The sequence below is a fragment of the Hyaena hyaena genome, unplaced genomic scaffold, assembly GCF_003009895.1.
Source record: "Hyaena hyaena isolate Hyena2069 unplaced genomic scaffold, ASM300989v1 scaffold_90, whole genome shotgun sequence".
Classification (NCBI taxonomy): Eukaryota; Metazoa; Chordata; class Mammalia; order Carnivora; family Hyaenidae; genus Hyaena; species Hyaena hyaena.
The window spans coordinates 3,099,950-3,127,525 of NW_024080722.1; the positions used below are offsets into that span (position 1 = coordinate 3,099,950).

Here is a 27,576-nt window from a genome sequence, read left to right on the forward strand (position 1 = left end):
CATTTATTTTTGAGAGAGAGAGAGACAGAGACAGAGAGAGAGTGGGGAGGGTCAGAGAGAGAGAGGAAGACACAGATCCAAAGCAGGCTTCAGGCTCTGAGCTGTCAGCACAGAGCCTGATGTGGGGCTCAAACCCATGAACCGTGAGATCATGACCTGAGCTGAAGTTGAATGCTTAACCGACTGAGCCACCCAGGCACCCCGGCATCTTTTTTTTATTTTAAGTTTATTTATTTATTTTGAGAGAAGGAGAGAGAGAGAGAGAGAAGAGAGAAGAGAGAATCCCAGTCAGGCTCTGCACTGTCAATGTGGGGGCTCTGTGCAGGACTGAAACTCATGAACCATGAAATCATGACCTGAGCTGAAATCAAGAGTTGGATGCTTAACTGACTGAGCCACCCAGGTGCCCCTACACAGCATCCTTCTAAATAGCACAAAAGTCAAAGATGATTTCATGAGAGAAATTTTATTTTTTTTAATATTTAATGTTTTATTTATTTTTGAGAGAGAGAGAGACAGCGTGAGAAGGGGAGGGTCAGAGAAAGAGGGAGACACAGACTCTGAAGACAGGCTTTGGGCTCTGAGCTGTCAGCACAGAGTCTGACGTGGGGCTCGAACCCATGAACTGTAAGATCATGACTTGAGCTAAAGTCAGACGCTCAACCGACTGAGCTACCCAGGCGACCTTCATGAGAGAAATTTCAAAACACATTTTTAACTAAATAAAAATGGAAATATAACTGATTAAAATTTATGGGATGCAGCAAAAGCAGTGTTAAAAGTAAAATTTATAGTACCAAATATATATTTTAGAAAAAGAAGGAAGATCTAAAATCAATAATATAAGATTCCACCTTAGGAAAATACAGAAGTAAAAGTAAATTGAGTTTAAAATAAGCAGAATAAAATAATTGATAAAAATCAGAGCAAAATCTATAAATTCGAAAACAAGAAAATAATCGAGAAAATCAATGAAACCCAAAAGTACTTATTTGAATAAATCAATAATATTGATAAACATCTAGCCAGGCTAACCCTGAGAAAAAAGAGCACAATTTTAAAATATTAGAAATGTAGGTGGGATCATCACCACTGATACCTTGAACATTAAAAGGATGATTAAAGTATGAAAAGTTATATCCACACAATTTTGATACCTAAATAAAATTGACAAAGTACCAAACCCTTTCAAAAATAATCTGAATACAATGACATATGTTTTAAAATGAATCAATAATTAATAAACTTCAAAAAAATCATCAGCCCAAGCTGGTTTAACAGGTGAATTCTACTAAACATTTAACAAACCAATGATACCAAGCTGCTACAATTTCTTCCAGAAACCAGACGCAGAGGGAACATTTCCTAATTCATTTTATGAGGTTACCACTACCCTACTAAGAAAACTAGAAAAAGACATTACAAGAAAACTACAGACCAATCTCTCTCATTAACACTGATGAAAAATTCCTCGATAAAACATTACCAAACCAGATCAAGCAATGTATTTAAAGAATTAAACAATACCACCAAATGGGATTTATTCCAGGTATTCAAGGCTGGTCCCCAAACTCGGTAATATAATCTAATTAGCAAGTCAAGAAAGAAAAGACACATGATTATATCAATTGATGAGGAAAAGCATTTGACATACTCTAACACCTCATCATGTTAAAAACTCTCAGAAAAGTAATAATACAGGTGAAATTCTTAAATGTGATAAAGACTATCTAAATAAAAAATTGTTATGGCTCAAATCATACTAAATGATCAAAAACTGGGCACTTTCCCCTAAGATCAGAACAATCCATCACTTTTTAGTACTATAATTTTGTCTTCATGTCTAGTAGGAAAAATCCCTCCTCATTCTTTTTTTCCAAAATTCACTTAGGCCTTTGTGAAAATTTTATTTTTCTATGTATGTTTTGGAAATTTTTCCAAGTCTTCAAAAATGCTAAAATGTGCTAAACTTTTCAGGTGTTTTGGGATTGTAGACAATTTTGCAAATACCATTCAGCATCTCCTACGTGCTGGGCAACACTGAGTAACATCTGCCATGGGCCAGACACAGTGTAAAAATGTTTTACATGTTTTATTGCATACATTTCTCACAAAAACTCCATGATGATTACATGCTATAGGCCTTATAAAGGACACGAGGAAAAGTTATAGGACTTTACCAAGGTCACTTTCTCAGAAAGCATCACACTTGGTATTCAATCAAGTCAGTATGACTTCAGCAATTCTTAGGTGTGTATTATTTCTCAGGTAATTAAACATAAATTGGACTTAGAGTAGCTTCCATTTTCTCTAGGAAGCCAGTCAGCATACTTCCACACTCTTTGATCCCTAATAGAAGTCATAGGTGCCCCCTTGGAACTCCCATGACTCTGTCTACTGCTGTATGATGAGGTAGAAGTAGAAAATCTCTTTGGGGACATGTGTCCATAGCATGAAGATTGGGAATATCTACTTTCATGACAGCTTTGGGATAAATAGGATAGATAACATACACCCCTCCCTCCCTAGAGTTGTTAGATTTGCTTGAATTTGATTCAGTGGGAGGGATATTAACATTTAAACAGCATAAGCAGTAAGAATGTAAGAGGGAAAAAGAAATGATTACCCCAAGGAAAGTAGTTTATTCATCTTTAGGGAACTGATCATTGCTAGTTATAGATATGCTTCTCTGTATCCTGTCCCTAGCCATGGAGGACAACCTCTTTATCTTCCTAAATTCCATGACTGCCTGAATGCTTGACTTCAGATGACATCATTGTGCCCAAATGGGAACTATACACTTGATTCACATTCCCTTTTCCTAGTCTCTGTGGGACTACATTATAGACTTTGGGCTGCTAGCAATTGTTGACATATTTATTCAATAAAAATGGGTCTTTCATTTCTATAACATCCAATATCAACAAACAATTTTATTATCTTCATGAAGATCCCAAAGGAAAAAAAAATTTAAAAATAAGCAGCTAAGGCTAAGGCACATGAAGTCTTTGGTGGCCTCATTTCAGAAGCCCACAAATTCATAAGTTGACTCTTAACATAATAGGACAAGCTTATTCGTCTCCAGTTCTTCTCTTCCCCCAGGCAGTGAACGGCAACTTTGACTACTGAGGGCTGTCTCCACTTTGTATGCGATCAGTTAACTGTAATTCAGGCTATCTGACATCTCAAGAAGAATATAAGTGAAGTGAGGAGATTTTCATCAAGTATCGTAACACCGATATCAATATAATGTTAATTAATTGTGAGTGAATTGAGAAGGATGTAAAGCTGTAATTACTATAGTATTCTAAGTTGATATAAATATGTATGTTATAAATATATGTTTCTAAAATATGGTTAACTGTATGGGGAAAAGGCCAACAAGAAATACCGCAAAAATGGAATAGTGGCTATCTCTAAATGGTGGAGTTACAGTGCTTTTACACTTTATTTTATGAATGTTATACACTGAACATTGGGGTAAGAATGGCTGGCTGTTCACCAAAATATATGCTTTCCTTCCACAGTGGAGAGTTTGCTTAGAAAATGCTATTTGGCAGGAACTCGGTTCCCCAGGAACTGTGTCTGGGTAAGGCCATATGACTCGATACTTGCCTGTGGAATGGGAAAGGACAGGATGCATGTCACATGAGGCCTAAGGTAGTGAAAGAAGCTGCTGGGCCTCTTGTATCTACAGTTTCCATCAGAGAGGACATTGAAGTCCTAAAAGATGTCAGAGCCTCAGAAAGCAAAGAACCTATTTCTCTGAGTTGCCACTTGGCACCTACTGCTGAACAGGAGCATTTATATTGGTGGATTATGTAGGCAAAAAAACCATATAAGCTTCTGTTTTAATCAACTTCCTTTTCCTGAGTTCTCCTAAGAAAAGAACATTAAAAAAATTTTTTTTAGAGAAGTAGTTTGTAGGGCTTTGATCCAGGAGCAAGAGTGAGAGGTCAGTGAAGTGAGTCAGAGAAAGAGGAACAGGGATTGCAAGGATGCACTGAGTTGACCAACACTGTAGACAGCAGGTGCTTGATCCCTCTAGGACTGCCAAGGAGGCTTTGACATTCATCTCAGATCTATGTACCTACAATAGAGAAGGAGGAGATATTTGTAATATCTGCTTCCAACTCCTGCTGGTCAGGAGCAGACACCTCTTGGGGCATTGACTCTCTGGATTCCAGACTGAATATGTTTACATACAGAATATTTATTTCATGTAGGTGTCCCTTGATATGTAGTCAGAGAAGCCCTGTGACAAAAAGCTAGAGGTACCTGATGAATGTCTAAGGCAGGATACTGCTCAATTATACCTGAATTAGGCCATTCGCCCCTGACATGGCTAGAACAAGAGGTGAGGTCCAAAGGATTCAAAGTGTGCCAAGAGGTGTTTGGTACTCACTGAAAATATGGGATTGATTTATTACAGTGTCTAACCTGGTCTTAACTAAACAGGCATATATTAACCTTATAATCAGAAACACACACACACACATTTTTGTTTGGTTTTGTAAAATAGCTCAGTATCCTTATGACACTTAATGATTTGCATTGAAAGCACAACTGTCAAGTGAAACATGCTAGTCATCTGAGAGTCTTACATCATTTCTCAGCTATTTAACCATCAAAGGCAGTCAATTCCACCTTCTAAACAATATTCAGAATTGCTCCTACTTCTGGATCTTCTGCCCTGCTTTAGCCGGGGCCTTTATCAGCACATGCCCCAAGCATTGCTATAGCCTTCAATCTCCCCCATTTGTTGTTTATATCTAAAATTAAATAGGGATGCAGTAAAATTCTATTTAAAACTTATTTCAAGGGCTCCCTATTGTCATAAACTCTGAGCTCTTTTTAAGGTATTCTATACGCTCCATAATCCAGCCCAAACACACATCTCTACCTTACCTCAATCACCCCCAAGGCTACACCTGGCACTTTGAGGTAAATAATAGAAATACATAAGGTACCACAAACCATTTGGATTATGTATGCGCCTCTCTTTACTAGGAAGGCTTTCCCTCATTTTACCTAGAGCAGGAGTTAAGCAACCACAGCCCTCAGTGAGCTACCACCAATGAGCTGAGAATGTTTTTTACATTTTTCAAGTGATTGGAAAAAAAATTTTAAGATGATAATAGTTGTGACACATGAAAATTATATGAGATTCAGATTTCATTGCCATGAATACAGATCTTTTTGGAACACATCTATGCTTGCTTACTCATTTACATGTTGTTGAGGGCTGGTTTGAGGCTACCAAGGCAGAGGTGAGTTATTGTCAGAGATTTTCAGCCTACAAAGCCTAAAGTATTTGTTATCTGTCTCTTTATTTAAAAAGAAAGAAAGAAAGAGAAAAAAAAGAAACAGAAAAACCAACAACAACCACCAAAAAACATTTGCAAAGAGCATCTACCCTTCCTTCAAACTCTGCCCACAAAGGGCCATTCCACATCTCTGTCCCTACAAAACTGAGTTGTCACCTCCAGGAAAGCACAATTCCCATCTAGGGTAAACTGTGCACTTATGTATCTTCTCCCCATGCTATCTCATTACCTTTTGGGGAGTCAAGGTTATGTCTTATTTATCTCTGATTATCCTCTGACTACCTGAATGGTGCCAGGTGTGCAAACAGGATTAGTCAACATTTGAATCTATCTAGCTCTGAGCCCTGCTTCCTTTTCTGGAACTTGGTGTTTAAGAGCATGAGCTCTGGCATTGCATTGCCTGAGTTTGATGCTGGATCTCGCATGTAAGGCTGTATAGCCCTGGAGTCATCCTAACCCATCTAAGCCTCTGCCTTCTCATCTAAGAACCAAAGATAATAACAGCAACTGCAGCATAGGCTTGTTGTGAGAATTACATATGATAATATATGTATGGTACTAAGCACAGTGCAAGCACATAGTACATTTTCAGTTAATATTAGCTATTATGATGATGATTGTGTAATTCCTAAAAGCTTAAGTGAAGCCCCGGGGTCTCTAGGGAGATGTCACTGACCAAACAATATTCCCTACATACGCAGCTCCATCGTGCTACTTGTGCTTTAGCTATTTTAATGTGCTCATGTGTTGTTAAATAAAATGGTGTGCTTGCTGAGGCAAGGGACAAGATAGGCTTGAAAAAAATAATCTTTCCATTTTATCTAAGGTTCTCTGTCAATCTTGTTTTGCTTACATATATCTTCTTCCCACTGTGTTTATTTTCCTTTTCTTTCCATCTTCCCTTCCAAAAGCTCTCTCTGTCTCTCACTGCTTCCCCAATTTGCCCAATTGCCTCACTCTGCTCTTCCTCCTCTTCAGCCTCCCTTTACTCATCCCCATCTCCAGTCCCTTGCTTTTATTGTTTTCTCAGTATGTTACCCTCTCTCTCTTCTGCCTTCTCTTTTATTTTTTTCCTCTCCCTTCCTCTCTCTTCTGAATTTGTTCTTTGCCTTCTTTCCATCCAAATTCCCTCTCATTTTGCTTCTTTCTGTCATTTCTCTGTCATATCCCTGGTTTCCCTTCCTTTTTTCCTCCTCCTCCATCTCTCTGCCCGCTCATGCCACTGATGCTGAATGCCTTCCCTGGGTCCTGTGTAGGGGTAGAGGCTCCCTGCCCCCAAGATGACCAGCACATCAGCAAAAAGCTATTAGTCACCTAGCAGAGGAAGAAGACAGTTGTCTGAGGGAGTGTGGTGCTTGGGGAGCATCTCGAGGCCAGGCAGAAAATGGAGTGGTCAGGAAGGAAGAGGAGGCGGTGTTTAATGGAATGGAAATAAAATAGGTGAGAGAAAATGAGATGGAAAAGCAGAGATGTACGACACAAGAGAATTTAGTTGGAATGAGATTGTCATCAGATCAGCTGGGGGGAGAAAATGGAAAAACAATCCTGTTAAAGCGAATTCTTTGTCATAACCACATGGTTTATATTCTCAGCTTGCTGGTTTGGCTTCTCAACACTGTTTTGTTCCTTCCTAATCATTTTGTTTGATCCTTCTCTTCTCACTAGACTTTGCTATTTACCCAACCCTGTCTGTTTCCCATTTGCTGATTTATTTTCTTGGGCACTTTGGGCTGGGCAAGGGTTTAGAAAAAAGCCATGCAGCACAATGGTTAGAAGCACAGATTCAGGAGTCAGAACAGACTTGAAATCTGGCTCTAAAAATCAAAATGTTTCTGTTATGCAAGAACGCTATGAAGTTACTTCTTCATATTACCTATTACCCTGCACATGTTTTGGAACAGATTAACTTAGACCACAATCTCATTTCTCCTCTTACTAGTTTTGTGATCTTGGTGACTCGTTAATGTCTCTGGTCTCATTTATCTTTATCACGGGGATAACACTCTTATAGATGAGGTTGTTGTGAAGACTACATAAGATCACTGAAGCCAAGTGCCAGGTAAAGTGCCTGGCACACAGTCAGGCTCTACCAATGTCTGCTGGCTTGTTATTACTATTTTAATAGACTGTTCAGCCCTCTCTTCATTATAGGTTGAGATTAGCCTTCTTGGATTATCTATGTTCTGTCTCGTATCATCACTCTAGACATCTTGCACTACACAGCCCCTCTCTTTATTAGGTCACCTTTCCCTGACTGATGCCCAGGAAAGGCCAGGATTTGCTTAGTAACAAGATTTGCATCTTGTCCTACTTTAAAACTGCATTCAACCCCACCCACCCATCCTTACACCCTCCCTTCCTCTTGGTTCCTGCTGAGGGAAAGAGGAGGAAAAGGTTGAGCCATCTCCCAGGAGAAGCAACCCACCCCATGAATTCACCACTCTCAGTTTAAATAGATATCCACAATTAAATATACATCAAACAAACTCCCCCCAGTGGATGAGTTCTGCTCCCAGTGAGAGTTTTATCACAAAAACCTTTTCTTTCCATCTCTCTCCTTTCCACCCCCAATTTCACCACCCCCGAAGCCTGCCCTTTGGAAATGCTCTTTACACCCACCCTGTGCTTTTAACCCTGGTATTATGAGGGTGCAACCCAGCTGGAAATTTCCAAAGATGATTTCATTGAGTCCTACTAAATGCTTCATTTCAACGCAAGGGGGTGGCTGGCCTGTGCACCAAAGGGAGACAGTGAGGTTTACTGAGTACCCTGTCAACCTGGGGTGCTGAAGCTGCTTCGCTACAATATTGCTTGACTCCTGGCAAGACTCTCTGCTATACTTTATTTCAGTTTCTTCGATGGCACAATGCCAAGGGACGCTTACAGTTGCTTCTGGCTCTAGTATTCAATATCCCAAACCCTATTCTGGTTTAAAAAAAAAAAATAGATATCTGCAGAGCCTTCATTGCTGCTTTATATATTCATTATGTGGATAATAGCATAACTTTTTGAAAATTACCACCATCTTTAACCCACTCCCTCAGCTCATGATATGCAAATACCAAAAGCATGCATGTCTAAAGAGGGCTATGGAGAAAAGCCACCTTGCTGAAGATGGGAAATAGTAACATGGCTGTGTGACAGTGAATTAAAGAAGTCTCACTCCAATGCCAAACTATCAAATTTTGAAAAGAAAAATACTTGGTACCATTTCTTCAAATACAGAAAACGTTTATATAAAGGTAAAATCAGGGATGAAGAGGAAATCAAGGGAAACAAAGACACTTGGAAATAACAGTCTAACAAGGAAACAAATTAATCCAATGTTGTGGGCGTGGGGAGCGTTGTTTTCTCTAGCGTACATTTTATTCTGGTTGTCTGTTTAAGCAAAGAATTGTGATTTCATCAGGTGGGCTTCGTATCACATATTGGAAGGTAATGCCTGTTTAATGCTAACCCCACATCCTCAAATATGTCTGTTATAGAAATGAGTGAGCACTGAAGAGGAAGACATGACAGTAAATAGAAAGATCTGATTCTAACACATTATCTTACATTCTAGATGGAAAAAAAAAACACTTAAAGAAGCCAAAATGGAGCAGTCAATGAAACTTAGGAAAAGAAAAAAATAGAAGAGGGATGTTGTCAGGCAAAATTTGTGGTATAGTGGGCAGGAACACTGGACTGGGAACAAAGAGACCTGGCCCACAATCGAAATATTATCAAACTGCCTTGTGATGCTGTGAGCCTCTACAAACTTCAATAGATGCACATGCTAAAACAGGGAAACAAATAGCTTTTTGTACTCTTCCTATTATAAAAAGTTACTATGAGAATCCAATGAAATAAGGACAATGAAGGTGCTTTGTTAACTGTACACACATAACCAACATTTTTATTATGAAACATTATTCCCGAATGACTGAAACAGCGGTGGTTCTAAGGTTACTATAGAGCAGTGCATCCCAAAGCCATCTCAGAGTTCTAAGGTCTCTGAATGAAATTGCAAACCCTAAATGAATCTTTAATCTCTTTGTGTGGTGCCCTTCCTCTTACCTGAGAGACAGATTCAGGGGGATTAAGTCTCCAGAACAGGATGTGAACTAATGGAGAGACCTATAGCACTTCCTCTGTTTACTTTGCTTGAGGGGCCTTGCCCCAGATGAGGCATGGGTTTTTTTCCACAAGTAGTTGGAGCTTTCCTTCTGTGCTAGTCTTGAACCTTTACTGGTAAGTGGAAGCATGGCCTTTTTCTCCATCCCACAGTATAGCAATCCTTACACTAACAAAGTTGTCCTGTGGTAAATGCTTTATGAAGGGATACTGTACTGTACCCTGTGATCTCATGTACAGTAAGAGTCCTTGCTAACTGTCTTGACTAGCATCACCTTCTACAAGTATGTCTCAGTGCTGACTAGATTAAATAGAAGCATTTGATTGAAATAGACCAACCAGAATTCCTTCCTGAGAGTGTGGGGGAGAGATTAGATGAGGATATCTGAGTGACTAGACATGCAAACCCAACTTCCATTATGTGGGTATCTTTCTCTTTTTCACTTTCTGGGTGGACTGGAAAAGTAAAGGAAGTTTTTGGGCTGGGTGAAGATGAAACAGAAATAAGGCAGTTTCCTCCATCTGAGTCCACTATTAAGTGTGGACTATCAAGTGTGGACTACCAAGTCTCCAATGCATTTTGGCCTCAAGGATCCATGCATCTCTCTCTTGTGTTTATAATAAGGTTTCTTTTCATTTTAAATTGCCTAGCAGTAGTTGCTGTGGTCTGAAACCAACTAAATAATATGTCTTCAGAAATTCACACTGATTATGTGAAAGGAGACCTGAGGTTAGGTGCCAAGCAGCATAAATGCTCATCCTTAACTCACAAGCAACACTATGGGAACATTGGCAAGTTGCTTATCCTTCTTGAGTCTCAATTCCGTCACTTACAATCAGCAAAAATAACCTGAGCTCGCTTGGAGGCTGGCTGGGAATCACTGATTTAGAAGAGTTTTATGAATTATGCAAATATGAAAGATTATTATAAAAGATGTGTATTTAAGTTATTTCTTCTAAAATGCATGTCTAGTCTAATTCAGAGGCCCTCTAACATCAGGTTCTAAATTATATTTTGGATGTTACCCCATCCAGCAACTGAGCTAGATTACACACTCTCTCCTTGTGCCCTGTCATTGTTTGTTCCTATGCTGCCTCCAGGCAGAACCAGGATCTCCAGTAACTATCTCCTTCCTCCTGTCATCCCCATATCTCCTTTGGCCAGTGTCAATTTTGTGCCTTCATCTTTGAAGGAAGAGCTCCAAAGCTGAAGTCTCCATGATTATCTCTTGGATACAACCAATGAGAACTCTTTCCATCTTCCCAGAATAACGTGGGCACTTTATACCACAGCTAACATCCTGCTTTATGGTACTCAGTGTCCTATCAACTTGTGATGGAGAACTGAGAGTGGAAAGATAGGCAGACATGCATTTAAGTCTTGTCTTGGCATCTTATAAGCTGTTTGAGTTGAGAAAGTTCCTTAACTGCTCCGAGCTGGTTTTCTTATTTTGAAAAAGGAAGATGAATAATGGAACTTACTTCAGGGATATTTTGGAAAGATTAGACAACACAGAGAATATTAAACATTTTGCACAGTCTTTGACATGTAGTAATAAACTGTACCTATTGTGATATTCCCTATACCAATCCTGACTTGTTTTCCCTGGGATCCATTTTTGTCCTTTGTGGGATAGAGCCCTGTAGGCTGCACACTCCAGATTCCCATATAAACTGGCATACAGATATATTCAGCCAGCAGGGATACTGAAATGAGACTGGAGGGTGAGAAGAAGGGAGAGAGTAAAGTATTTCTCCCTTCAACCCCCAGCTCTATCTCTACCTCACATGGTGTCTACATTAGTGACTGTCTCCCATGTTCCTCTGGGAACACTTGCTGTGGTTCCGCAAGATCCTGGCTCAGGATTCTAATAGAATGATTTCTTCCCATTTCCCTCAAAAGCTTAGGGATGGTGGTAGATTTCGACTGTTGCTAATCTTGAGTTGTCTCACTTTCCCTTGTTGGCTTCTAAACTTTCCATCATCTGTGTACTAAATTATCTGTACCACATTTCCTCTTAGAGTAGTTTCTGTTTCCCTGGCTAGACTGTGATTGGTACAGCCCACCCCACCCACATCTCAAGTAGACTGCAAATTTATTGTAAATAGAGATTATGTCTATGTCTTCTAGAATTCCTTAGAGAAAATTATATATTCAGCTAGTACTAGACACATGTTTCTTGGGTGTAATATATTGAACACAGTGACTTAGCAACTTCTGCCTGTCCCTACAATCAAGTGCATCATCTTTCTTTGGACATTAGGTCTAAGCCCATATTGCTGTGTGGGCAATGTCCCTTCAGATGTCTCCTCTGTCTACCCTCTGATGGTGCCTAGCCACCCAGGTACCAATGACTAGAAGAAAGAGTTGTGTTGATCACGGGCTATAGCCCATCTTCTAAGCAGCTTCCTCTGTAACACTGTCTTCCTAGATGTAATAAAGATTTTATGCATCAGATTTAGTTCTGTCTCACTTTGTCTGATGTGTTAAATATATTTCATTTTCACTCATTCCAGTGTGTCTACAGGCAAAAGTTTTCAGAATCTGAAAAACCCATTTAGTAAACCTAACTTTTAGTAGTGAAAGGGTCCATGGTTCAAGATATGGGACTAAATGCTACCTGTTCATACCTTTATCTTTTCTAGATTCTGAATCTAGATTTCAGAAATTAGGCAGCAAGTGTTTCTTCTTTTTAATAGAATTTCCTGCTTAAAATATTAAAACCATGTCATGCAGACTGCCTCTTTCAGTTGCCATAGCAGATATTCATAATCAAATATACAATATTCTCAAAGGGTCTTGAAAGAATTCTCAAAACACCTTTGCAGGAGACCACTGCCAATTGATTGGGGCTGATTCTCAAGATAAAATGTGTTGTCATCTCTTCTCAGTATTTTGCTTTTCAAAGTGTGGGCATGATAGCTGCCTCCCTATATCCAACTTTCCTCTCCTCCATTTCTGAGAAGTCATGAGCTTAGGAGAGATTAAGCATCTGAGCCTGTGTGCTACTCACAGTTTATCTAACCCATTGCTACAGTGACTTTTTTGGGTGACAGAGGCATTCCATGCTCATGGCCAACGACATTGATTTAGGAATGGACATGTGTCTGAAGTTGGATCAGTTAAGTCATGAAAGGAGATTTTCTAAGGGCTTTTGAGAAATAGTCCCCTTGATCTTCTAGGAAAGTAATCCAAAACCATCCCGCTAGCTCTTCCTGGGTAATGTGGGATGAGAAACAGCTGAATAATTTTCACCCCAGGAGTGAAACCAGCCTTATGAGGAAGGTGAAACTGCCACAAAAGAAAGCAGAGCAGACAGATGGAAGGACTTTCTTTCAGAAATCACTGAACCACTGAATCAAACCCACCTGAGGAGTTTCCTACTCTGGATATCTACTTTATGAGCTCATAGATCCTCTTCATCATTTGGATCAGTTGGAGAATTTGCTGTTACTGAAAGCCACATGCAACAGTACATCCAGCCTCGGCCTCGAGGAAGTTCCGCTGCGCTCACTACCAGCTCTCTACATAAAGACTGGCTCCTGCTCTCAGATCACATCAGGCTCATTTTTCCCTCTTCATTGTTCTTAGTTAAATGCTCACTCCCTACAGATCTCTACACCTCACAGCACCTGACTCACCTTCTTCACAGCTGATTTTGATTTGTTTTACTGCCCTGAATAAGCCATAGCTTATTAGTCTTTTTTCATATTCTAATACTCAGTAAGGACATCCTTTGGAGAAGGGGAGGACATAGTCTTACATAGACTCTGATTTAAGAAGTTTCAGAGTTGAACTGTCAACGTGGAGTGAAACTACCTGAGCTGGCAATTCACTATATTGCTTTTCTTCTTTTGTGTGTTGTTTTAAGTGAGTATCAGAGAATTTTATAGTTGAATGGGACCTTAAATGATGTGCTAGCCAAATCTCCCTAGATAACAATGAAGTCAATAGAGGTCTAGAAATGCCAAGTGAATTGCTCTGTATCAGCTGGGGATCTTGGGGAAGGGTTGTAACTCAGGTATGCTGCCTCCCAGCCAGTGCTCTTTCTGACCTAATGCCCACTTTCTTTCACACTGCAAGTATTTTAATGGGGGCCTCTCTCACAGATATTCTGCATAGAACTCTGAGAATTGTCTACTTTCAGACAGAAAATCAAGTGGAGATGGAAATGGTGCTGCTGTCATTCACCCGCAGAACAAGGGCCTGGTCAAGCATACTGACAGGTTCAAGATTCTCCCATAATTCCCCAGATCAAGAACTATGGAGGCTGTCAGGTTGTCTATGACAGCAGGGGAGGCCAGAGTGGTTCAGACTTTCAATCCAGTCAGATCCATTTTCAGGTTGGTAATTTGAAGTGAATTTCCTAAGAAACCAGAGAAAGAGTAACAACAAAAATTCAAAAACCACCTGATCCTATTTTATTACTTAAATCCAAAGCTCTTCAAAGATTCCTATAAAATATTATGTGAGGCCACAGAAGCTTTCAGAAGGCAGTGCATCCTAGTGGTTAAAGGCCATGACTTCCAGAGTCAGACACCCTAGTCCCCATCCCTCTCTCCACTTACTGGCTCCATAATCTGGGACAGCAAGTTAACCCCTCCAAGACTCTGCTTCCACTTCTGCAAACTGGGCATTTGAGTAGCAACTATTGCATAGGATTTGGGGGATCTCTAAGTAAGTTTAGTAAAATGAATAGAATAGTGTCTGGCAAATAGCACACTCAAAATAAGTGATCACTATTAATATCATCGTCATCATCATTATCAGGTATAATTTTTATTTTTTGCAGGAAAGAAAAAAAGGATATATATAAAAAGAAAAAAATGAAGAAGAAAGACAAGCAGTAAATAAGTATGGGAACCAAAGTAAGAGGAATAAGAAGTGCAGAAGAAAAGATGGAGGAATAAAAGGAGAAAGGGCAGAAAGGAAGACAGGTGATTGACTGGGTTTGTTCTATTCATGTATATTGAACACTGACATTTCTGCTTGTCCCGGTAATGATCCTGCATGAAGTTCATAAGGGAGAAAAATATTAAGTAAATAAATAAACACCAAAAAAACTATAGTTACAACCAGCTGTAAATACTACATCATATAGTCAAGGTAGACCTCTCTGTGGAAAGGACATTTACAGTAAGTTTTCTATAACCTAAGCATGATACAAGGCATATTTGTGCACATTATATATTTATTCATTTAGTTTTGCATCCTCTCCTTTATTCATTCTTCATTTATTTTGTAGCAACCATATTCCAGACCTTTAACATCATGGTTTGTATACACAGAAGAGTGTCCATTTGGTCAAGGAGCTCCTTGTTCAGCAAAGGAGACAGGTGTGTTAAGGAATAAAGGTCATGAAGCCTGGTGGGAGTCATGAAGCAATTCATAAGAGAATGGAAAGTTATTCCTAGGGGATGGTCAGGAAAAGACCCAGAAGAAAACTAGTATTTTTTCACAAGTGACTCTATGACTCTTAACCAGTCTCTACTGCAATTCAGAGATGTCATCTCATCTGTGAAACTATCTCATCTGGGAGAGAGGTCATGAGAAAGACCCTGAAATTCAACATAGTCCAAGAAAGGGACGGAGCCCAGGTTCAGAGTCTCTCTGCTCCATGAAAGTACATGACACGGAGGGAGGGATAGGAGGTGGTGTTTCAGGGAAAGTTGCCATTAAGAGGACTGAGAATAGCACACTTGGGTCTTGTAGACAGAACTCGGCACAGTAAGTGACTAGCAAGGTCACACAACTCTGCCATTAGCAATAGTGGTGCAGAGAGTTTTCCATTGTGCTTCGACCTCTCATGACCAACCCACTGAGGCTCTCCTACCTCATCTGCTTTCTTCCAGTTTCTCAGCCAAATCACACCCACTCTCTTTCAAAGACTCACAAAGTGCCAACTCTTTATAGAGCTGATGTCAGCTGATGTCAGAAAAAGGGGCTGGCATACTTACTGTGAAACAATACTGCCACATTAGGCTCATAGTGGGTGTCTGGACTAGGAAGGCAGGGAGAGACGGAGTCCTAGTCATTAGGGTCCACACACAGGTAGGCTTCAGGAGTTGCATAATTCCATAGAAATTCAGGCCTGATATTATGAGCACGTACCCATGTGCATTTTTGTAGAAAGGGGGGAGGGTTTGTGTCTTTCGTCCAGTTTTTGAGAGATCAATGACATTAACATGCCTAGTAATTAAATACTTATCATAAGCTTCTACCTTCTACACACTAAGACCAAGTTTGAGTAATCAATCTGGCCATATTCATAAATAAGAAGAAAATTTGTATTTATCAAATTATAGCTGTACAGAGCACTTTATACATATTATCACAGCTGACTATAAAAAATAAATGAGAGCTCATTTCCCCCATTTCTACAGCTTTGGAAATACCCACAGAGAGGTTAAGCAATTTGATCAAGACTACAGTACACGGCAGAATTAAAACTGGAAGCCAGATCCCCAGGATTTTAGGATTATATATATTTTTAGTTGTCTTACATTCTTTCATCTTCAAAGGTTTAAATACAGAAAAAAATTCATATGTTGACTAAAAAAACAGAGGAACCTGTAAATTCATAGCATGCATAAAGAGCTTATTTTCTCTCACTCAAATATACTGTATTCTGCCACTTTTATGATGACATTCTATGTATTAATAGAGTTAATTTTACTATAAAACTATGGTAGGAGAGCAGGTCTTGCAAAATGGGCAACTTTGGCATGAAGATTATTCTGAACTGAAGGCAATCAAGACCCTATGGGTCAAGAGAAACTTTTGTCCCTCCCTTAACTACACTGAAGAATCTAAATTGGGGGTCTTTCCTAGAATAAGGGTAACTAGCAGAGATACATTTCATCTAGTGACCCATCTGTATGGCAGGGCAAACATCTAATTTCCAAACATCTGTTTTTTTTGTTGCCCTGTGGATTACATTACTTTTTCCTACCCGCTTGTCTTCAGTCCAGGATGACACATATACCTCATTTTGCCTGTCTTTGGTGGAATTTCCATATCGATGTGGATTCCCTGTATGTACACTATTAAATTTTATTTTCTCTAGTTAATCTGTTTCATGTCAATTTGATTCTTATTCCAGCTAGAAGGACTTTTGAGGAGACAAGAAATCTTGCTCTCCAGCAAAGGTTATCATGTTAAGCTTGGCAATGAGTTACTATTATGCCACCAGAAAGATAGCAAAGCTTGGTAGGCTCTGAAAATTTGAAATACAAGTCTGGGTCTCCATTATCCCAATCAGCATAACAAGGTGTATTATAATGACAAAGAGACCTATTCACTACTTTATTATGGCCCCTTCTATTTCCATTTACTCACTGACTTGTTGAGATTTTGTCAAGGAATGGAAATAGAATGGAATTCAGAAGGAAGCAGGCTTGCATTGCATTTGGGATCCATCATTTAATTGTAGTACTGATAAGAAAAACCAAAATAGAGTGCCTGTCATGTGTGTACTACAGAGTTGTTTTGTGTCTACAACTAGGCTAAGAATGTGATGGTCATTATCTTATTTAATCTTCAGAGTGACACATCAAAGTTGATTCTCTTACTATTTTCACTTTACACACAGGAAAAAAATGAATATTGAGAATTTGCCAGGAATGTGTAGATGACTGCACGCGCGCGTGCACACATACACACACACACACACACACACAAACTAGTTCAAGGTCACAAAACAATTGTCTATCAAGCCTGGATTCAAATCCATTCTTGCAAAATTCCAAATTTCAGGGATTTGAACAAATACGATACACAGTTTCCCTTACTTTCTGGCTCTGTCCCTTTGACCTATTTATTTACCTTCTTTGGTTCACAGTTTTTTCATTTAAGACCAAGTCAAAAGGATCAGCCACAGTTATCTCAGCATACTGTTTTGAGAATTAAATGGGATCATGCATATAAAATGTTTGGGCCATAGAAGCATTCTTACAAAAGGTTATTTCCTTCCTGCTTCTGAATCATCAACCTTCTCTCTCCTTGCAGTTCTCCTCCACTGTCTCAGCTCCTCCATCCATTCCCTGCCCTGCCCCCTTGCTTGGGCACAGATGGCAGAAAGGCCCAATGACATGGGCCATCATTACCGCTAGCTGTGTGTCTGGGGTCAAGTAATTTCTTCATTATCTTTCCTTATTGCAAACAGCTTTGGTAAGAGAAAGGGTCCATTAGTAAATATTGATGCCGGCAGGCAGGGCGTGCAAACTGTCAAACAGCCGAAATGAGGGATTGTCAGTTCAGCAGCAAGAACATGAAAAGCCAGTTTAAAGCAAAGATTGAATAAAGAGCAACGTAACTAGAAGAACAAGCAAACACTCATCAACAATGAACAAAGACAAAGAAAGTTTCAGGTCGTGTTGTTTGGAACAATTGTGTAACTTATGAAAGCCTCCACTCTAAGAATTCAGTATACATCAATTTGAAAATAAATTTTAAAAAACAAAAAAGAAAAGAAAGAAAAAAAGATGCATGATAGCTACCAGGTGCAGTGTGAACTTGTTTTCAAGTTTACTTAATAATAAAGTAGTGTAGTGTGGTTATTAAGAACACAGTTTTTACATTTAGAAAAATCTGGTTGTAAAATCTGATTTGTATGACCTTGAGTTCCCTATGTGAATCTCAGTTCCCTCCTTATAAAATGGAAATTATAATGCCAATACCATAGGACTGGCATGAGGGTTAGGAAAGCATGTGACATTGTCTCTAGCACACTGTACATGCTCTAGACATGACTGATTTTTAAGAGTGATATTATCACATAACATTGTAATACAGAAGATTCTATGAATAAAAAGATAGCTTTTGAGATGGGCTTGATGTTCCAAATTAGTATGTTTTTTTGGGGGGAGGGGGCAGGAATTAGTAATAGAATGGGAACATTTCCATTGATTAATGAGAGAAGGTGAGGATTTGGCTATGCTAAATTTGTAAAGTCTGTCATATGCAGGGAGAATAGTGAAAACAACGATGCTTGGGGCAGGAGTGACAAGCAGGGGGTTGTTTCATTTGTCTTTGAACATGGTGTGTGGAGATGGGGATTGGTGGAGATAAGACTATGAGAAAAATCTGAATCCAGACCTTAAATGTCTTACATGCTAAGCCAGTACGCCAAGACTTCAATCTCTAGTAATAAAATTGTGATTGATGGTTCCCTTGAACAGGATGGAAATGCCATCATTTCTTCTCATCAGGGTGTAGTTTCATTTCTAACCTTAAATTTGATTAGTGTGGTGTTCACAAACATTGGTTCTGATGTTCAGTTGTCTTCTTTTGAGGCTCAGGTTACTGTAGGATCTCAATCAAGGTATTTCATCTTTTTCTACTTGAGTTTCTTCATCAGTAAGATGAGATCATTATATTCTCTAACTCATAATAGTAGTAAATGATAATTAAATAAGGTAATACATTGCATCATTTAGAACAGAGCCTGGCATCATTATCACCTAGTACCAAGGCCAATCAGTTACTCAATAATGCTACAGTGATTACTGAATAATTAATGGACCTCGGTAGCTGGTTGATGATGGTACTTATCATTCTTTCTCCTACAGCCAATACCTTACATGGAATTTCTTCTTTGACAGTGGATATTGCTATTATCTAAGACGTCCTGGTGTAAAACATCATGGTTTTGGCAGAACTGCAATGAAGCTACTGTAGCAGGAATGATAAATAGCTGAGGCATGATGGGGATGATCATGCTGTGAAATCAGGTCTGTGGTGGTCAGAGATAGGAATCAGAGCTCAGAGCAGCATCTACCTTCCCAGAAAATCACTGGTTAGTCTGCTGGAGGAAGAGCACTCCCATTTGAATTTTGGCTCAACCAGTGATGGATTTCCCTGCTGGTTTGTCATAATTGTGTCTCAGGCACTGGATTTTGTTGAGTAATCTTACAATTTTTATCCCCAAGCTATTCACGCACAACTGATTCTCTATCACACTCCATCCAACCAACCTCTTGCGTTGGTCTAAAGTCTAGACATAGACTGAACATTATACTTGGCAAAATTCCTCATGCCGCACTGACTGGAGCTTCACAACAACTGCTAGAGTTTAAGTAGACTATATATTGCTTTCTTGTAAGGAAATAAATAACAGAGAAAATGACTTGCGTTAAGCCACCTACCCAGTTAGTAGAAGCACTGGCCTGGAACTCTGTTGTGCCCTGCCCAGCTATATGAAGTTCTATCTCTAGCACCCTACTGCATAGAGATATCAAAATCCAATAGAGTGTGTATAGACAAGAGATATAAGAATATTACTCTCAAACCCAGATCCCAATACTTACATGATGCTCCTCTCAAAAATTTTAAATAGCCTTTCATTACACCTCATGTAACATAGCACAATAATAGGCTGTTAGTCTTACTTCAAAAGTTAGACAACTATGGGAGAGATGAGAGTTTCAGAAATAGGGCCTATAGAAGGTAGCTAAGAAAGACTGAAGCTATTTAGCTGGGAGAAGAGAAGGTGGATGAGTAACTTAATAATCTTCAAGGGTTATTAAAATACCAGCTGTTAGCCATTCCACAGAAGGTAGTAGGGAGGAAATTGCAGTAGTGAGAATTTAGCCACAGCATTATGAAGAACTTCTTTTCCCTTTAGTTATAAGGTCTATTAGACACTGAAACATGATACTAAGCAAAATTGTGGGCTTTTCCCCCTGGAAATATTCCAGGATAGGCTTGGTGGTAGTTCCCAAGCACTACCTTCTTGGACCATTAAGATCAACTCCCTTGGCACGTCTCTTACAAATGCAGATACCTGGGACCCACTTCAGATGTTCAGAGTCCCAATCACTGGGGTAGGGATGGGAGTCTACGTATTTTAAAAAGGCCCCAGGTGAGTCTTGTGTACAACCACATTTGGGAACCCCTTGTGTATGTAGAACCAGTGCAGTTTAACACAGCAAGAATATACTGAGTGCTTACTTGGTGATCCTACCACTGCTATTAGCCTCAGGGAATAAAGATAATAAAAGAATGTAGTATCATTTTAGTCCTTGTGGAGCTTTCAGTAAAGTAATTAAAGATTAATGATGAATTAGGACAACTGTTTTGCCTTTAACATAGTGTGATTTGAGGGAAGTTTCTTAATTCCTTTGGCCTGAGGTCCTAAATTGTTAAATTGAGGAGTTGAATAAAATGGTTTTATAAGTTCTTGTGAATCTTTAAAATAATACAGAATAAAGCCTATTTAGAAAAATAACTAAATCCTAATTAAAGAGTATGAGAGAGAATATCAAGAGAGAAACCAATTCATATGGGCAAGACTTGCCAGAAAAGACTCCAGGGAGAATAGGAAACTTAAATTTGGCATTGGAAGGTAGATGTGATAAAAAGATTAATGCATATGCATATGTATGTGGGGGGGCCTCAATTTTTTAAAAATACTACTGTATACTATGTACACACATGACATCATTTAATACATTACAGCATTTAATGTCTATAAAAGCGTGTGTTGTTAAATTGAGGACAATTTTTAGAAGATTTTACCATTTACTAGTCACTTAGGTGCTGTATAAATATTACCTGATTAAATAATCACTATTACATCATTTTCCAAGCAAAGTGCTGGTTTTCTATTTTTCTCCAAAAAATTCTTATGCTTGCATGGCATGAAGATATATTTGAGGGCAGAGAGAGAGAGAGAGAGAAAGGAAGGAAGAGAGGGAGGGAGGCAAAAGAAAGAAAGGAAGGAAGGAAGGCGGGCAGGGAGGGAGGAGAAAAGAAAAGAGGTTTGTGTAAGTAAAGTTAAATGAAGAGTACAGGCTACTGAAAACATGAATTTACTTTGAGTAGAGGATAAATGGTTGCTTTTCCTGGTTGTTGTGTGTTAATATAATTGGGGAGTATTAAGGAGGTGGTGCTTTTAGATTTCAATGATGCTTTTTTAAATAAAGACCGCTGAATTTATTTGTTTGTTTGTTAGTTAAACAAGGAATGCTTTGTGAATTTGCATGTCATCCTTGCACAAGGGCCGTGCTAATCTTTTCTGTATCATTCCAAGTTTAGTATATGGACTGCCAAAGCGAGCACAAGACCGCTGAATTTAAACACTGGAATATATATTCATATGGTAGCTTTAAATTTCCTAAGCAGTTATACATTTCCTTATTAAGTATGTTTTATAAATGCTTCTCATTTGTTTTTGTTGTTTGTTTTCTGTCCATTAGAAGAAGGGACTTTCCCAATCGCTCAAGGGCTTAGGCCTCATGAATTTCTGTCTCAAGTTTTCAAACACTTGATAAAGTGATCAAGTCATTTTTATCAGTGTGTGGATGACACAAATTCACAGGGCTCCTAGTAGTTATGATCTTGGGCTTAAGTACCAGTTAAACATAAATTCAAATCCCTATTCTGTCTAAAGAGCTGTGTAACTCAGAATAAAAGTAAGTATCTGAGCCATTTGCCACACTTATAAAATTGGGTTGTTTCTGTGATGATTCAATGATACAATGCATATATAATCTTTCATTGATCAAGTATGTCATAGATGGTGTAAAGTAACCCACAATCCATTCTAGCACATCAATTGTTTCCTGTGACCTCAGGCACCTTATCTATTCTGGTCATCACAGAAAAACTTCTAACAGTTATAAACCTGTGTCTCATTTTAATAATTCATGTGTCCTGTCCCTTATTGCTGGGAGCCGCACTGGCCTCTATGGATGGCAGTCACAGCAAGGAAATGGCAGTGTTTGCACAGCTTCTGCCATGAGAAATGAAAACTGGTATCTCCTGCTACTACTGGCTCATGTTGTGCTGGTATTGACCAGGCCTCACAATATTCCATATCAGACCAATATTCTGAACACAGGTAACTCATAAGGAAAAGCATATTCCTGCCTTTACAAGAGAGATTTTAGATGAAAGCTCTATGGATGATTGTCAAAAGGCTCTTCCTAAGGGCCTTGAAGATCCAAGACTTAGAGGGTTAAGAACACAAGAATTACAACTGAGCCTGGCCCCGAGACAAAGAGCCTAATTTAGAGTTAAGGTACAGATAAAGGCAGAACTTAAGTTAATACTTACACCTTCTCCTAATTGGTGATGTATAGCAGTCCCTTCCCCAAGGCCTACTTTCTGCAAACACCCTCCCTTACAGGTGGCTAGGATGAGGATAGATAAGAGTAGCTAGAACATTACCCACAAACAAAAGGCTGACACTTTTAGGGCCTCCATGGTGTTCACACATTCAGCATCAAATAGGTTTCCACAAACAACTTATTAACCAACTCAAAAACATACATTTGAGAGTCAGACAGAATGACTCTTAGCCTATCTATACACTTAACCTATGACCTAACCTTAGCGTTATTAACTTAGAACAAATATGTACCCTGTCTTTTACTAAGAATACCCTAATTCTCTAGTTATAAGATTTACTTAACCTCACTATAATTGCAATAGTTCTGCAAGAATATTTCTGTAAAACCTGCTTCTGTACACTTTCCAAAGCATCTTATCACAAAGAGCTATCCATTGTAAAACTTCCTTTTTCTGATGTCATGTTATCATTTAACCTATAAATAAAGACACCAAAACCGACAGGACAGAGATGACTGCCTGGTGATCAGAAAGGATCTCGGGGCTCTCTCACTCTCTTTCGCCGACACCGTCCATCCTTCAGGGACCCCTGGACCTGTCGGAGCCGGCGAGGCCTCCGGCACTTATAATCCTCAACAACTGAAACTTGATATAAATTTAAAGCTTCTCCCCTCCCCTCTTCCAAACTTGCTTTAGTCTCACACCCTGTAGGGGCAAAAATGTATGTAGGTAGGCATCTGCTCCTCTCCCTTTATTCTGGCTTCTAAACACTCTTAATTGAAGTGGGGGTAGAGGACAGGAAAGGGAGAAAGGAGGAAAATTTCTCCATGTCTGGCATTGGCTAGAGATCTAGCATCAGTGCTGTGTGCACATGACCGATATTTAATGCTCTCCATGTCCATCGTGAGTTCTCCTGGCACTACCTCCCCTAATCCAGAGTATCCATGGCCTCGATATTCATGACTCATCTCTGCCAACTTACCTTTTGCTGCTCAGTCCATAGTCTTCAGTTCTACTCTAGTCCTCATGCCCCTCCGTCCATGCAAACCTCTTAGACAATTCTATCTATACAACTCCAAACCAGTACTCTTTATGGGATGGCCTATACCTGATTTAGAGCAAAGGCCATACATCTTTTGATGGGGAGGGTGGCTATTTCTCAAACTACAATTGTCTACTCTGAGGATATAGGTCACTTTATCCAAGCTTTTGATATTTATATTTCTCAGATATGACTCAGACATTAAGTAACAGTTAGATGGAGATTCAATAAGCTCTTCAAATGGTTTCCCTAAAGTCTTGTGTCTTCTTGTGAAGTGCACAGGGAAGCTCTTTCCAATGGCGCCCTGGAAAAAAATGTACGACTTAAGGCATACACAGAGCTATTTACAAATTTCTTTCTTCACTCTCTATTTGATGACAATGTTATACCCATAATGAGATAAAGGTTGAAAAGGTTTAAGGTTATCATTCACTAATTTGAAATGTTGACTTCTTGGTATAGAATCTCCTTTAAGAATATGCCTTAGTCAAAGTTTACATTCTAAAATTCTGTTACATATATAAAGCTGCCAATATAGTACTTGCTCACATTGTTAGAAAGGTGAGTACTCATTGTAAAGTTGGAATTGTTATAATTGCAACATATCACTCACTTCCTAGAGAGACACACAAGCATATGTGCTGTTTGTGGTGCCACGCTTTAAGAGTAGCATTGGCATATAGAAGTGTTTCCAAAAGGAAGTTTAGCAAGAGCAAAGTTCACACAGATATCAAATTTATTATTTTAGTATTAAGTCACATGATATGAAATAAACATGATGGCAGGTAAATGATATAAACCATAATTACTACTTTAAAGTCCTCATGTTCAGCATGTAAATATTGAGTGAGTTGGCTCTACTATTTTGTTAGAAACTCTTCAAGAGTCTTTTCAAGACATTTTAGTAAAACTAAACTTGAATATGAGAGCTTGCCTGCCTGTGTTCCTTCCTTCCTTCTTTCCCTCCCTTCTTCCTTTTTCTTTCATGCGTTCTCTCCTAAATCATTTAGTACAAAAATCATTGGTGAGAAGGATCAAGGTTTGCATCCTTTAGGGAAGGAGGTCAATGTCTAATAGATATACTGGAGCCTGAATAGGTAAAGAGGGTTTCTGTGGAAGGTGGCTGGTGGTAATATGTAGGTGTGCATAGTAGTTTTATATACATAACACTCACACACACACATAAACATTTTATCTCAGTGGTCTGTCCACCAAGAGGGCCTGGACAGTGTCATCCCAGAAGAATGAACACATCCAAGACCCAGGCCTTTGTCTCTAAAAAAATTCTCTACTGAAATGAATTGAGATCCTTAGAGAAATGGCTGATTTTAGGGTTGTGAAACCAAAAATTCAAGATGAGCCTGATACAGGTTGGTATGTCAGAAATAATGTAAAAACAAAGAATATTGTGGACATGTAAAAAGAACACAGAAATCAGCCAGAAGGACCTCCCAGTGGAATAAGCTAGGCATCAAATTAAACAGAGATGATACTGGATTATAACCCATTGAATAAAACAGGCATCCGTGAGTCCATTCTAATACAAGTAAACAAATAAATGGGAAGAAGAAAACACTTTCTGCCTAATAAATGAATGCTGCCTAATAAATGGAGAAGGAATAATAGTGATAGAAAAATCACCATTTGGCAGCTGGAGGAATAATTATTTTCTCTAACTAACAGTAATAAATACTGAAACCGGTGGGAAAAAGTATGATAAGGAATAGAATATTTACTTAGTCTCAAAATAACTACTGTATTATACTTATTATGGAAATAATTTTACCGTAAAAAAAATCTTATAGATACAACATAAATCAGGTGATCAAATTTAACATCACCAGCAGTGGGATAAATTGAAATTGTGTATCACTTGATAGGATTTTATAAGAACACAAAATCACAATTTTTATGTGGCTGTCAAAAATCTATAATCTAAATCTGATCATAAGGAAACATTGAACAAATCCAAATTGAATGACAGTCTATAAAATGTAAAATTATCAGCTTGTGATGTTCAAAAGCATCAGGGTCATTAAAGGCAAGGAAAGGCTGAGGAACTATTGTCAACGGAAGGCTACTGAAATTTATGACCGTTGACGATGACACATGATTCTAGATTAGCCATGTTTGCTCTAAAGGGTATTTATGGAAATTAAAGATACTTAGAAGGGGTTTGTGAAATTAGTAATATGTATTAATTTTTTAAGATTCTGGCGGTTTTTTGAGGTTATATTAGAGAAGAGCCACGTTCATTGGACTTATAAACTAATATGTTCAGATAGAACATCATGTCCACAACTCACTCTCCAGAGCTTCCCAGAAGAAACAAAGTCTTTGTACAATTGTTGCAGATTTCTGTAAGTTTGAAACTACTTCAAAATTGAACAAAAAATAGAGGAAAATTTACACAGATACTATCTCTAGTAATATCAATTATGTATCGTTCCAAGTTAACTGGAGAATTAACTGATGGTATCCAGTTATAGAACGGTGGAAACAGGCAACTGATTAGCTTTTCTAGACCACCCACATGCACAAGACCATCATCTGTTTGAGTTTACATAAATAAATATTAGTGAGCCATGCCATAAGTATACTGAGGGCACAGGTCATTTAATAGAGAAAAAACTGTCATTAAGGCTGCCTCGTGTGTGTTGGAAATGAGGTTATAATTACAATTTCAAATATTTTAAACACTTTTTTTAAGTTTATTTATTTATTTGGAGAGGAAGAGAAAATGGGAACCGGGGAGGAGCAAAGAGAAAGGGAGAGAATCCCTGCACTATGAGCACGGAGCTGGATGCAGGGCTCGAACTCATAAACTGTGAGATCATGACCTAAACTGAAGTCAAGAGTTGGACACCCAACCCACTGAACCATTCAGGCACCCCTAAGTACTTTTTGATGTAAGAGTTTTTATATCTATTTCTTTAGGACTAGAAGAAAAACAACTGATGGAATATTTAGGTTTCCAATTTTGATTTAAGGAGAGATGACAGTAAATGCTGCTGAAGAAAGGTAATGCCTTGTGAGACCTTCATATTGGGATTTGACCAAGCCAAGTCTGTGTGATGATTTGATAAGGAAGTAGAATAGGTATATGACATATTGAGAAAGGTGAGCTGTCTGATTTCTAAAACAGATGTGCTTGGGGAGGTAAAGTATTAAATATGGATGTTTTTTACCCTTATTCCTGAACATATCAAAGATGTTCTGATTTGAAGATATAAAATTAAAAATATACATTTTTTCCCCTCTATAGATTCAATAACCATGTCAGGATGATAGAACTGGCTTCAAGTGTGAGGGAAAAAAGTCCTTGTGTAATGTCAACATAACAAAAATAATGAGATTATAGAAGAACACTGACTGATCGGCACTTCATAATTGAAAGATGGGCCTATTAAGGGGACACAGCAGGCCTGAAGGAATTGTGTGATCATTTGCACAAATGCTAATTTTGATATGTGGTTCTTCATCTTCGTAAACATAATGTGGCTGGGCCAGCAGGATGAACAATGCAGTCTTCCCCCAGGAGGCCTATGCCTCAGTGAATCAATGCCAGAAGAGCCATTTGCTGGCGTTGGATGACAGGGTATTCATTCTCTCTTCTTGTATTTGTGGACACAGTTGATCTGAATTGCCAGGATACTGTGTTTTCAGGGACAACCATCTTCTTTCCAAAAGAAGCCATCTTGCTCTGGGTTGTGTAGTTTTATAGATGAAGCCTGGGGCAAGTCACCTCTCTTCTCTTGCTTTAATTTCCTCGCTTAGAATATAAAGAATTTGGGACAGACAAGTTAACATCTCTGAAATGACTCTGCTTGGCAAGCAGTGTGATAGGAGAGAATGAATGGGGCTTTTAAGTAAGAGAGACCTGGATTCAAATTCTGCCTCAGCTACTTTGTGAAATCCTGAGCAAGTTTGCTGAGATCTCTGAGTATTACCTCCCACAAATGGAAATTAGTGAGAAAAATAAGACTTTATTTTCAGGGTATCAAGAATAGCAAGTTGGCATA

General features: G+C 38.8%; 1 non-coding gene across 1 annotated transcript; it reads right to left on the reverse strand.

Annotated features, from left to right (window-relative positions):
• Window positions 1-21,394: 21,394 nt before the first annotated feature.
• LOC120233440 lies at window positions 21,395-21,501 on the reverse strand. Its single transcript, XR_005528823.1, has one exon. It is a non-coding gene; the product is annotated as a U6 spliceosomal RNA (small nuclear RNA).
• Window positions 21,502-27,576: the final 6,075 nt, after the last annotated feature.